Raw genomic sequence first — 14,212 nt, forward strand, 5'->3', positions numbered from 1 at the left:
TTACATATGTATATGTGTGTATATATACATATATGTGTATATGAAATAAGACCTTTATTAGAGAAACTTTTTGCCAAGAATTTTCCCAGTGAATATTTTCCCATTTAATCCTACCTTTATCACACTTGTTTATGTATTTTTAAAGATCTTATGTAATCAAAATTATCCAGAGTCTTCTGTGACTTTTAGTCCTTGTTTCATCAAGAACTTTTCTTTTATCCATAGATTTGGTAGGTAATTTCCCCACAAATTTTTTTCTAATTTGTTGATGATGGATAGCAGTATGGAATTTTAGGTAAACACATCACAACTTATATAAAGATAACTTCCAAGTGGATATGTGACCTAGATATAAAAGGGACCAATCCCAATAATATTCTCTTTGATTTGTTTTGCCCCCACCCAGAGTTTACCTTGGAAACATCATATCTTGTTTGATGTCTTTCCCAAAGGGGTCCATTAGCATTTCTGCAAATATTCAAGCTACAAAAACATTGGATCTAAGACAGATTTTATTTATCACAGCAAAAAAAAAAATGCAGAATAGGCTTATACTCAAAACCTTGGTAGTCAGGAAAAATCATTTCTATTTCCAGAAGGAATAAAGTACATCTCCCTTCTAGTACATCTTCCCTTCACTCTAGACTTACTACCCAATTCATGATAAATGAGTTATCCCTGAACACACAGAAGTCTTTGCTACGGTTTGTAGTTCTCCTTTAAGGAAGGAGTGGTATAGCTTACAGGTTTCTCTTCAGGTCTGGGCTTGGTATCTTCTATTCATTTCTCCTTTCCTACCTTCTATCACCTAGACAATGTATCTCTTTACTATCTGAATTGCTAATTGATGTATGGAATTATTAAATGGGGCAAGCATACCAAGTTCTTTTGATATCATCAGTAAACGCTATGATGACAGTGGAGAGAAATGATTCAATCATACTTTGATACGGCACAAATGGTATAGCGGCAAACATTACAGAAAATAAAAAAAAATTGTTTTGGAAGGGGATGTGAAGAGGCAGATGACATGGGGATGGGCTTGGGGTGGTGCAGAAAAGTAGGCAGAATGGGGAAGAGAATGGGTGGGAAGAGGCATACAGAGTCATTAATGTAATGTTTGATTAGTGTTGGGAGCACCCAGCAACATAGATTCAGGGACAGAGAGAGAGAGATGGGAAGTTGCTCTTGGGTCTCCTTTCATAGTTTTATAGTCTTGGCGGGGTACAGACCAATTCTTATTTGTGCCACCTGGGGTTAGGATTAATTCCTAATACGCTCACATTATCTGAAAGTTATCAGCAACACTTTAGGGTTAGTTATTAACATCCATATCATCTTAAAGTTATCAGCAGTATTTGATGTTCTGTTTGTTTTACTTTGGATGTCTGGAGATTATCTGAGGTTGGCAGACCATGGCAGTTAGGACCCAAAGGACTACATTGGACAACAAGGCCTAGCAACCTTCTCCTGATTTAATACATAGTGTCAGGTTGTGATTTTTTTTGGCAGGTAAATATAAATTTATTAAAATCAATGGATCCAACAATAAAAAATTAAACAATATTAAGGCATCCTTTATTCCATTACTTTGCATTCAGTAAGGATTTTTTTCTTAAAATACAAGAGAGCACATTTGTACAAAATTCTTTCCAATGCATTTGGCAAAATTATTTTATTTTGTCTTAACCTATATATTATGAAAACCTCCCACGTTTAAGTCTCTCAGTACATCGATACTGAGAAAAGTAAAATTTAGATTTATTTTTGAGAAGACAGTTCTCTGCAAAAAAACAAAACAAAACATGGAAAGTAACTACATACAGATGCGAACTACATGAAAAGATCACAGTGGTATTCAACCACTAGATTTCTTTGAAGCAATTTAAACATCAGTAATTCAAGGGAATGAACAGATGAAGACATAAGGAAAGTGACAAATATTATTAATATAGACCATGCTGCCAAATAACTTCACTCTTACTATTTACTCCACTGAGATGAGGACTTGTAAAGGGTGTGTTTGACATGCAGCTTTAATCTAATTGGCTTTACATCCCCCCCCAAAAGTCACACCCTAGAACAAGACAATATAAATTAACACTGCATATATCATCATTTACTCTTCTTGATATTAAGCTTATTAAGCTTAACAGGCTCCGGAAAGGACATTGAACATTCCTGGTGGTGTGTTTTAACTTCCTTTAAGGCAAATTCATGAGAATAATGAAATACCAACAAATCTCTCCTTGAACCTGTGATCTAATTACTTAGGAAACATACAAAAACTTATGTTTTATAAAATGCCACTTCAATAGAAGAGTACTTTAAGAAAATGTTGACTTCAGTTTACTGTGTTAAAGGATGGTGTTTCCTTCAATCAAGTTTCTTCCATTATTCATCATCTTTAGAACCTGTTTTGCTTAAATGCTTACCATATCAACCCAGTTCCAGCCTCGCATAAGTTCACCTTTGTGATCTGTCTTATCTGACAGCTTCCGTTTCTGGCTTTTTGAAATCTTTTTTCTTACTGGATGGAGGAGGATTAGGAATTTCAACTTAAATAATATTGCTTATTGATGTCATAGAATTAAGAGGATGATGATTTTCCATGAACTGTTCTTTATTGTCCTTGGCATATTCAAACAATATATGTCAGTGCAGTCACAAGATTATCTTCGACTTGCTCCTGTAATTTAGCCAGAATACTTTGCTTTACAGGCCATGATTTGGTATTGTTGATAAAAGCAAGTGGAGCTATCTGTGTATATGTTTTGGTCCAAGAAGCTTCTATTAAGAAGGCTTTGGGATCACCATTTTCACCTGTCCTATACTGAAATGAAATTGGACTTAATTCTCGGAAACTTTCATGGCCTTCATAAACAGAACTTAAAGCTTCCAGCTCCACCCCCTAGTCCTCCTTGGAACTCATCGCTCCAGCAGCGAGGTCCTCCTCCCTGCAATGGCGAGACAGGAAACTGGGGGAGGGAGGAGGAGGTGGCCAGGCTGGGGTCAGAGGCTGAAGCCACCCCCTTCATAGCCTCTCTCAGCCTTGCGACACCAGCACGCACCCACGCACACACGCACGAGCGCTTCTGTCTACTGCTCTCTCCTCCTCGTCAAGCCCCGCCCAGGTTGTGATTTTTAGTTAATTTATGATACAGCTTTCAAATAAACATTATGTTTCTTCTTATCTATGGGAAGGTTGATAAGTGACTTCAAGATTCTCCTTTGCGATCTTATTTCCTGTTATTGTTATTATACAGTAGCTACTTATGAACTAACTAGAATATGGGGCAGCTAGGTGGCACAGTAGATGGAGTGCCAGACCTGGAGTCAGGAAGAACTGAGTTCATATCCATCAGCAGACACTTACTAGCTGTGTGACCCTGAGCAAGTTACTTAACCCTGTTTGCCTCAGTTTCCTCGTTTGTGAAAGGAATGGGAGAAGGAAATGGCAAACCACTGTAGTATCTTGGCCAAGAAAACCCCCAACGGAGTCTCAAAGAGTCCAACACAACTAAAATATAATTAGAGAAGGAAACAGCAAACCCCTCCAGGACCTTTGCAAAGAAATCACAGAGTCAGACAAGACTGAAATGACTCAACAACACAACTAGAAGGGAGTTGAGAAAGGATAAGAATAAGATAAAATTTTAATACACTGTCTCTCCCATCCATCAGCTAGAAAGATGATCACACAGGACGAGAAGAATTCATCTTTTGAGCGAAGAATTCACACTTTTTTTTGCAGTAGATAAAGAAAGGGACTTATTTGCCTACTCTGGGCCTATGAATGTATACTTGCTATAGCTCCTCAGATTAAATCAAAGACCCAGGAATTTCCTTTTTTGGTCAAAGGTGAAAATGTTGCCTACCTTCATTTCCCATAAATTTATTTTTTTCTTTTTTTCTTTTCTTGCTGTTTTTTCTGATTTATTAAGACATATTCCACAAGATTTCTTTAGTTAGAAGTTCTTTGAGACAATACCATCATTTTTCTCCAGCTGGAGAATAGAGACATCAGATTCTCCCATTCTACAATGCTCCACAAATCGCATAAACTTTAAACTGGCCATTGAGTATGGCTGTGACCTTGTCAGCCTCAGACATATTCATCTGGATAGATGCATGGTCTTTGGCTCTGATGATCCTGTTGCTCTCAGAGCATTTCCGCCACACATATAGATCCATGAACTAGCTGGAGTCACTGTGCATGTTGGAAGCTGAGGGACAAAAGCAGCTGAAAAGAAAAGGGAGGCAGCACTTTTCCAAACAGGGGTAGGAATCTAATTTATTTTTCAATATATATTTTACTGATATTGATCTTGAAGGAAAGATCTGTGGCACCAAAGGCAATTGTACATTTTCAATTGTTGTCTCAAGTCTTCTAAACTACGTTCAAGATTCCTACAGTTTAGCCAGTTGGGGCAAAGGCCATATTTGTGTCTTTCTTAATTTTTTTAAACTGGTTATGTTCCTTTAATAGAACAATTAACATAATGTACAAATATAGCACAGATGTTTCTGGTTGCCCTTGAATTTAATATCTACTAATGACAATTCATAATGTTTGTTTTTGGAGGTTTCATCCTTTCCTTAAACATAGCAATTAAAATAAAGTTCCATTAAAGACTTTATATAAGTTTGAATACACACTTCCTTTTAGCTATTAGATTTGTACTTGATTCACTGATTTGTACCTCAAACTTCAAAAAGTGGCTCTCTGCAATAGATGTGATAGCCTAATTCCTCCGAGGTGACTCTGGATCAGCTGTAGCAGACTGGGCAGCATCCTCAATCTCTCTACTTATTTTAGCATCAATTTCCTTTAATAAGACTGGCAAGGTTGTTCACCATTCTATCCTTGAGAAGCATGATAGGGTCGCTCTTACTCCTTACTTCCTGAATTTCTTCCCCCGTACCATAACTGACACGAGGGTCACTCATGCTGTGTCCATGATAACAATATCTGTATTTCCATCAACATGGGGCCCTTTCTTGATCTATCGTAGGCAGCTGCAGATTTTGTTGCCTGAGGATGCACAGAAAATCCATACCATCTACCCTTTTTCCTGGAATAATATCTCCTCTTTTGTAATAGTCAGTGTTGGCTGCTGTTCTCTCTAAAGAAGTTCCCATTCTGTATCAATTATTCACACAAATGAAAATACAAGGCAATTTCCAGAAAGCTGCCATATTGTAAGCTTCTGACCCTGATTAGCAGCACCATCTCTGTACAAAGTCAAACAGACCTTACCTTTTTCATCGTATTTACAGGCTAGGGCAATACCAGCTCCCAAAGGTACCTGAGCTCCAACAATGCCATTGCCACCATAGAAGTCCTTGGTATACATGTGCATAGATTCTCCCTCTCCTTTAGCATATCTCCCTCTTGGTCCCATAAGCTCTGCCAGAATTTCTCCAACAGGAGGTCCATGAATTTAGGTAAAGCCACATGTTTGATAGGCTGTAATCATATCATCTTTAGTACTTATACCAGCTTCATACAACAAACTTCCTGACTATCATACAAGTGGCAGAAACCACTGATGAACTTTTGCTCATACAGCTGGTCCTTTTCCAATTCTATCCAACGCAGGGTCTGCATGATCTACTTGATTCCTTTTTCTCTAGTGAGAACTGCTATGGTGGGAGGTTCATCCTGAAGCCGATGAACGTCACATTTCTTAATATCAAATGAAGCATCATTCTCAAAGTTGTGTGCTGCTAATACCACTCTTCCTGCTGGTTTCTGAGAGGTGTCTGTCACCACAGAGGAAATGACTCTGAGAATATTCCACATGGAGCAATAGAGGCAGCAGAGTGGCTGTTGGCCAGTGGAAGATGGGAGCTGGGAGGACTTGTGTCTTTTTCATATGATAGTTTGCATAATATCCAGTATTTTAAGTGCTTCAAGATAATTAAAAATATTTTCTATGTATTTTAAAATATTTCAATCTGTGATAAAAGCCATAGTATATGTATAACTTCTAAACCTAACCAGTTTCAAAGTTGAAGATGCTTACAGCAAACTTGTTTATCATGAATATTCTAAGATTCAAACTTTGTCTTCTACTTCTAAGAGACTCTAAGATACACAATCTCCTGGAACTGATTTCATTGTTACAACCAAAGTATGTCTGACCTGCAAAAAATAAAATTGTCGAATAGATAAAAATAAAAAGCAATAGAAAAAGAATGCCAGATATCTAAATCTTCCAAGGTTGTGCTTTTAAACTTCATACCATTCCGAAGAATGCTTGTGAACTTCTTACCAATCCCAATTAGAAACAAGTGCCTAGAAGTTATGTAATTTTAATTTAAAATTTTCAATATTTTAGCTGTACTGAAGGTGCTACATAAAGATAAACTTCGGTCATTCTGACTTATAATAATATGGTATACCTGAATTTTGAATTATCTTTTATTCCTACAGAGATTTGCATTCATTATCATTGCAGAATGCCTAAAGATTAAATTCTGAATCTCTTCCAATGACATGTGCATTTGATAGTATTATGAGAGTGAGATTTAATGGTCCTGGGAAGCTTAAATTGTATTAAACTTTTATTAACTAAGGATTTTCTCTGTGTAATTGAATAACTCAAAACACTGAAAGCTAACATGAATTAACAGAAATTAAATCTGTACAATAAGTTAAAAAGTAAGCCTTTTTTCTGTAAGTACATAACTTGAAACAAACTTTGGGACACACACACACACACACACACACACACACATACACACACACACATCCATTCAAGCATTAGTATTTGGAAGTACATTTTCAGATGCCTATATTTGCCTAATTGGTTCATAACAATTTTTATTTATCAAAATGATTTTTAGTCTTACTATTTATTTAAGTTATAAATTCTGATGACTTTATTTCAGGAAAGTCTGAGCTATTCATACTTAACCTTAAAAAAGTGGTTCTGAAATAAATGTTTGACCTCATGCACCAATTATATTTACATATTATTGAAGAAATCATATCGTGATTTTCAAAAGAAGTGCGATGGTTTCTAAATACTATAATAAAAAGAAAGGAAAAAAAGCTAAAGAGTCAATAAGTGCCTTTTTTCAAGTTCATTACCTATGTATCTAGGTGGCACAGGGGATAAAATGCCGGGCCTGGAGTTAAAAAGACAAATCTTCCCGAGTTAAAATCTAGCCTCAAGACTCTTATTAGCCTGGGCAAGTCACTTAACCCTCTTTGCCTCAGTTTCCTCATCTATAAAATGAGCTAGAGAGGAAAATGACAAATCACTCCAGTATCTTTGCTAAGAAAATCTCAAATGAGGTCACAAAAAGTCGGACACATTTGATAACACCGAAAGACAATAATATTGCGCATTATATTTATATCTTTATATCTACATTTATACTATCTATATCTTTCATTTATCAATCATCACTATAAATTGAACCACTGAAAACTGAGCTGATTGCTATTTTATATAAGCCCTTGGAGGATTTTACAAAAATGAAATATTGTTAAAATAGTTTTTTAAAAATTTCTGAAAAAATGACTTCAAGATGAAAGCTTACCATGAGATGTAAGACTAACTGATCAACTTATCAATGTCCAATTTTTTTCCTGATATTAGATATTACAATGGAGAAAGCAGATGAAAACCTAGGAGAATAAAATGTAAGAGAAATGTTTATCCTACTCAAGAAGATAACAATAATGTAGTATTAAAGGATGTGATTTATTCTTAAGGTATCTTCTGTCTTTACAAGAAAACTGATCATTAAAAAATGTTTAATCTTTATTGCCATGTTGAGAATTGTCCTGTTTGTAAATTCGACCCAGATGGCTCTGGAGGAGAAAGTGAGGGTGGTGACTTTGCACAGCCCTCCCTCAAATTCACTTGCATGTCATGGCATTACCTCTATGATCTCATGGTCCTCTTTGAGAATAAAGGACAAACAACAATAACAATTCTCAAAAGGGCGTACGGTCAGTAAATAGCAGTAAATGAGCAATAAATGGATGAGATGCTTTGAAAAAAATATGGAAGAAACCAAACCTTTCCCATACTCCCATTTGTTAAAGATTATAACTTAGCCAGGAAGACAGGTCATCAACTGAAGAATATTTGCATAGTAGGATATCAACATCTAAATTATTACTATGGAGAGGTCTTCCAGTAAGTTAGATGAATTAATTGGCAAGTGTAAGGCTAGCTCCTCTTCAGCTAACAACATCAAGAAATACCAAACCCATGTAAAGATGAGACCATATGTGGTTTTCGTAAGATTTATCTCACAGTAAATTATAGTAGTTTTTCATAAAAAATGCAACCATCATAAGAGGGAAAAATTGATTTAGAAAAAATGGCCTAATATATTCAATAAGGGAACAGTATTCAAAACAGTTAGGAATATAATACAAATATTTAAGACCAAAATGATTTTAATGGTTATGAATAAGTATTTTCTAAAAGAAGAATTAAAAAAAGAAACTAGAAATTATATGAAAGTTTTCTCCAAGTCATTAATAATAAAAGTATAACTTAAAAAAATTCTGGAGATTTACTGAATATCTACCAAATTAGTAATGATGACAAAAGATAAAAAAATGAAGCAGATATATAAAAAAACAACAGATATAATGATACCATGTTATGGTTATATTGGATTGATCCAAATATTCTATAAAGGAATTTGGAATTATAATAAGCAAATGATTAAATGCCTATACCTGTTCACACAACAAAGAGGTCATTGCCAGGCATATACCTCATGGAAGACAAAAATACAAAGATACCAATGTCATCAAAATATTTATGGCAACATTTTTGTGTAGTAACAAAAACTTAAAATGAAACAAAACATCATCAGAGACATAACTAAACAAATTTGAATCACATGGAATATCATTGCATCATAAGAAATGAGAGATAAATTTTATATGACCAAATATAAATTGAAATAAGAATCATCAAAAAATATACCAAATGACTAGAGGCACATGAATAGAAAGGACAATACCACAAACTAAACATGGTATAATTATATTTGCCAAGCTTGTTCCTAAAGAATAGAGCTCACTCCTTTCTTTGCAAGAGAAAGACTAATAAGAATAGAATATCATATATGTTGTCCCAATGTGTGAGTGTGTATTTTTAATTTTAATTCTTTGTTACAAGGGTTGGCTTTTTGGTTAGGTGGAGAATGTTTCATTTGGAAGTGAAAATGATACAGAACTGAAGTATACAAATATGGGTTTGTTTAAAAATACTTCACAGAAGAAAGGAAAAACAAAAACATAAAACAAAAAAGTCCTAATCAAATTAATAAATGCTATAGGGTTAAATATATATTAAACATTAAAATATATTAAATAATTTAAAAGTGTTAAACATATTACAGTATGGAAAAAATATTCAGGAAAAAAATGCATCACAACCACAAAAAGTAAATCCAATGATAATTGATGCATAAAAAACTCCATAGTGGTTTGTAATATTAATAAAGGAATAAAAAGAAGCTATGAAAAGGGAAAGGAATATTTAAAAAAGATAATAAATGAATTCAATGGCTCAGCATATACAATGAACATTTTTACATAAGCAAGGGGCTGAAAAAAGAATGAGAAACAGAAGAATTTCAGAAATTGAACAAAATAAAATGTTAAAACAGAATGAAAATACATCAAAATTTGTTAGAACTCTTGATACATATAAAATAAATAAATGAGCTTTATGTTAGAATATGAGATCATATGAAAGTAATGGTGTTTTTGAAAAAAAATGATTATACAGCCTACGTTTATAATTCAGGAATTTATTCAAGAAAAACACATAGATGTACTATAAATAAAGGGCAAAGTTCATTGACTGAATTAATAACACAGTGTGAAAGAGGAAGTTTATGTATAATTCACCATGAAATAAAGTGACAAATTTCCAAATATGCAATATAATTGAGAGATTGAGGATGTATAAGGAAGAATACAGGAAGAAGAAGATTACATAAATGAACAACACATCAAATCAGGAATAATCAAAGCTAGATACTAAATTGATAGTCAGAAATAGTCTAGAACAAGAAATTAATTACAAGTTCAAGGAACAAACTACTTTTTTTTCCTGAAACTTGTCTACCACAAGTGAATGCTATTCAAATAGCAGTTGTTGGGTATGCGGCAAATATGAATCATATACCAATAATTTAGTCAATGAAGTTTGATTAAAAGGCACCTAGGTGGTACAATGGTTAGAGTGCCAGGCCTGGTGTCAGGAAGACCAGGAGGAGTTCAAATCTGGCTTCAGACACTTACTAGCTGTGTGACCCTGGGCAAGTCACTTAACCCCATTTGCCTCAGTTTTCTCATCTGCAAAATGAGCTGGAGAAGGAAAAGGCAAACCACTCTAATATCTTTGCAAAAGAAAACTCCAAATGAGGTCACAAAAAGTTGGCCATGACTGAAATTATTGAACGACAACAACAAAAAGAGCCTACTATAAATGGAACACAATATTAAGAGCAATAGACATAAAAAGAGGCAAAGGCTGTCTATCACCTCAAGGAGCTTGAAGTTTTATGAGGGAGACATCAAACAAATAAATATGTATAAACAAGTTGTATACAGTATAAATAGGGAATAATTAATAAAAGAAATTCTTCCTAAAGAAGACGAGATTTTTGTTGGGATCTGAAAGAAGCCAGGGAAGCTGGAAAGTGGAGATGAAAAAGGAGAGTTTTCCAGGCACGGAGGACAGCTCAGAGATGAAGTGTGTTATTTGTGGAATAGCCAGCCAAGAGATCAGTGTCACTAGACTGAAATATATGGAGCAGGGAGTAAAGTGTAAGAAGCCTAGAAAGGTAGATGAAGTGATTTGAATACCAAACAGAGAATTTTTTATTTCATCCTAGAGGCAAAAGGAAGCCACTGGAGTTTATTCATTGAGTAGGGGTATGACACCATCAGATCTATGTTTTAGGAAAATGTTTATTGGAGATAGGAGAGGGAAACATCAAATAAATTATATCAATAATATCATAAAGTCTATCATACCATTGTTATTCCCCTTCATTCATTCATTTATTCATTTCGTGTGTGTTTGTGTGTGTGGGTGTTTATGTATAAACAGCAGGTGGTGCTTCAGTTGTACCTTAGAGGGGGCAGAGGTGAGGAAGAAATAGATTTCAGGTTTGGGGAGGGGGTAGATTATGGAAGCAAGCAGAGAAGAGAAGTAGAGTCCCAAGTATGAAGAACAGAGAAGGCTATTTTGCTGGACTATAGCAGGTGGCAGATGATATACACATATGCACAAATGTGTGCATATAACATGTACATATAAACATATATGCGTATATACATATACAGATGTGTATGTATGTATTTATACATATGTACATACATATATATAAATATAAATAAAAATAGTCTGGAAAGGTAGGGAAAGGGAGGTTGCATTATTTTAAAAAACAAAGTTGAGTGTGTGTGTGTGTATGTATGACTTCAAGAATTTGTGTTATTTTATTAGTAACCTAATTTTTACTTTCCTGTTGGTGACTGCAAACATTTGAAAAAAAATTAATGAGAGGTGTGATGTGTGCAAGTTTATATCCACAAAAAAGGTAGAAAGTATTTGTAAAAGTGTTCATGAATCTATTCCAGAAAGTGCCATAATAACCTCTCAAGTGCTCAATGAGGAATTTATTTTTTTTAATGGAAAAGCTAAGTTTGTGGGTAAATGAAATAGTGATCACCCACACCCTCTCACCTAGGCTTATAGTAAGCAACTCCTCAATGTCTACGCTGCCAGGTTTCTGAGTGTTCCAGCCTTATAGAGCAGCTCGGAAACTCATCCTGAGACATGTTCTTTTCATTGGGGAACAGTTCATCCACAGAGCCTAAAAAAGGATTAGAGAAGGCAGGTGCCCCCTCTCCCATTTTTACCTCAGGGTTGATATCATAGCTCCTGTTCTGCCTCATCCATTGCAGCATTGCTTCTTTTCTCCCATGCATTTTATGGGTTATTTCATGGTTACTATATTAGGAAAAGTGCATGTTATTAGAATTAGTGTTTTGTTATAAAAAACCGTATGCAGAAAAGTGTATTTTCAGCAATGTTCAGTGAAAGATTACAGGTTTTGGTGGTCACAGAAACCTAAGCTCTTATTTCCCATAGGTTCAGTGTATCAACTCAGGTCTTCCTGACTCCAGCCCCAGCACTCTATCCACTGTGCCACCTAGCTTCCCTAAGTAACATAATACACACGTAAGTTTACTTGCATGTACACACACATAATCCACTGTGAGAGGTGATGAGTGTCTGAACCACAATACTGGCTGAATAAAGAGACAAAACAGTTTAGACAAAGAAATAAGGGCCAGAAAGTTGTCATGCTTTGAAGATCAAGGACAAGACCACTGACTGGACATGTTGAATAGGCAACTGAGTAAGAGCAGATTTTAAAATTTATTTTTTCCATTGGTAAAATTCAGCTAAGCAAGATTAGGATACTGAATATTTGTAAAAAAGTTTCTACCTTTTGCTCTTAGCATCTAAGAAATGTTAATTAAAAGCATTTCTAAGTGGACAACTCTGATTATTAAAAACAAAAACAGCTTCATACTAAAGGTATTTTGAGAAGTATAATACATTAGCCAAGTGCAAAATGGAATTAATTATTATCATTTGCTCAGTGACCTATATGAATATTACACCAATATGAAAGAAAAAATGACCTCTTTAAAATTCACTGTGATTAGAAATATCACTATCACCTAGGAGTCATGTATTTAGGGAGGTGTTACCTTCTACCTTCCTTATTAAATATTGATTGGTACTTCTTTATTACCCCATACCTCTATTCTTTTACATTAAACACTTATAAAATTTATATTGCCTTCTCTTCTCTAGCCCAGGAGTCACCAAACCTTATGATTTCTAATTTCAATTCTATCATGAATTTTACTTATGACCTTGTACAAATCACTTAATCTGTCATGGCCAAAGTACTCCCAATATAAAAACATGGCTCACTGACGTCATAACTAGATGGTGAATTATAACTATTTAAATAAAAAAAGGCTTGTTATTCTAATTGAATGAGCTGTCACAAGGCTATTGTAACTTTTTTTTTTTCTATTTCAGATTCAAGATTGTGCCTGAACTAATCAAGCATTAGGAAGCATCACAGTAATGTCTTCCCAGGCTTTCTCTCATTCAGAAGATTGGTGTGTTTTTTTCCCTTTCAAAAATTGGTTAAACTACATTTATTAATGTGACAACTAAATCACCGGTGAACATTAAAATTCTACTTACCAACCAAATGTTCCTGAAATATTAATTTTGCAAGAGTAAGTTTTTTTAACAGTTGATTGACAACAAGAATGTCACTTAATTCCTACCTAAACTAATAGCATTTATACAATTAAAGGGGTTATGCTTCACTTGAATATCCAGGAGGATAGAATTTACCCATGATTAATTTCTTTAACAAAGCTATTGACTCATGCATATTTTTCACATGGTGGTTCTTCATTTTATGTGTGTGTATGTATGCATATATGTATGGGTGTATCTATCTATGTATCTATCTATCTATAAATATTTCTATTTCTATATGTATTTACATAGATATGTATGTATATATATTTGCCTCTTTTTGAGTTCTCAAAAAATGACATGGTTAATTAAAATTCAAAGATGGATGGCATTTTACTGAAGGACATTTAAGCAACAGTTAAAAGTTGTCCAGCAGAGTATTTAAAAGGAAACAAAAAACAAAAGAATTCATGCTAGATACTATATATCTTTTTTACATAGACTCTTGAAAGGCATTTATAATAATCTTGGGTATTCCTACTGGAACTATAATAATCTTTAATGGAATTAGTGATGATGGTTAGATCTGCTGTCATCTATATAGTCAACACTGTTGAAAATGAAATGGGAGCATGTTAAAAACTTGAAATGAAGGGTACAAAAACATAATATAGGAAAGCATAAAGCACCAGTAATGGGTAAGAAGTTGTTTGGAACCCTCTTTCTATTATGCACATTGCAGTGCATATATGGCCATTCAACGAATCTTTAGATATTGATCGATGTTTGAAACAAGTAAAGGTGGGTTCCAGGATTATACAGTTGATAAGTTTTAGGAGCAGGATTTGGTGCTAGGCCTTCCTGATTTCAAAGATAGCACTCTATTGACTGCACCATGAAGTAAGCAACATAATATA

The 14,212-nt window shown here is 34.4% G+C and overlaps 3 pseudogenes; all 3 read right to left on the minus strand.

Annotated features, from left to right (window-relative positions):
• Positions 1-2,388: 2,388 nt before the first annotated feature.
• LOC118845381 lies at positions 2,389-2,932 on the minus strand (annotated as a pseudogene).
• A 1,036-nt stretch (positions 2,933-3,968) lies between these two features.
• LOC118849078 lies at positions 3,969-4,218 on the minus strand (annotated as a pseudogene).
• Positions 4,219-4,665: 447 nt separating this feature from the next.
• LOC118848687 lies at positions 4,666-5,806 on the minus strand (annotated as a pseudogene).
• Between the last annotated feature and the right edge of the window lie 8,406 nt (positions 5,807-14,212).

This window comes from Trichosurus vulpecula, chromosome 4 (genome assembly GCF_011100635.1).
Source record: "Trichosurus vulpecula isolate mTriVul1 chromosome 4, mTriVul1.pri, whole genome shotgun sequence".
In the NCBI taxonomy this organism is placed as follows: domain Eukaryota; kingdom Metazoa; phylum Chordata; class Mammalia; order Diprotodontia; family Phalangeridae; genus Trichosurus; species Trichosurus vulpecula.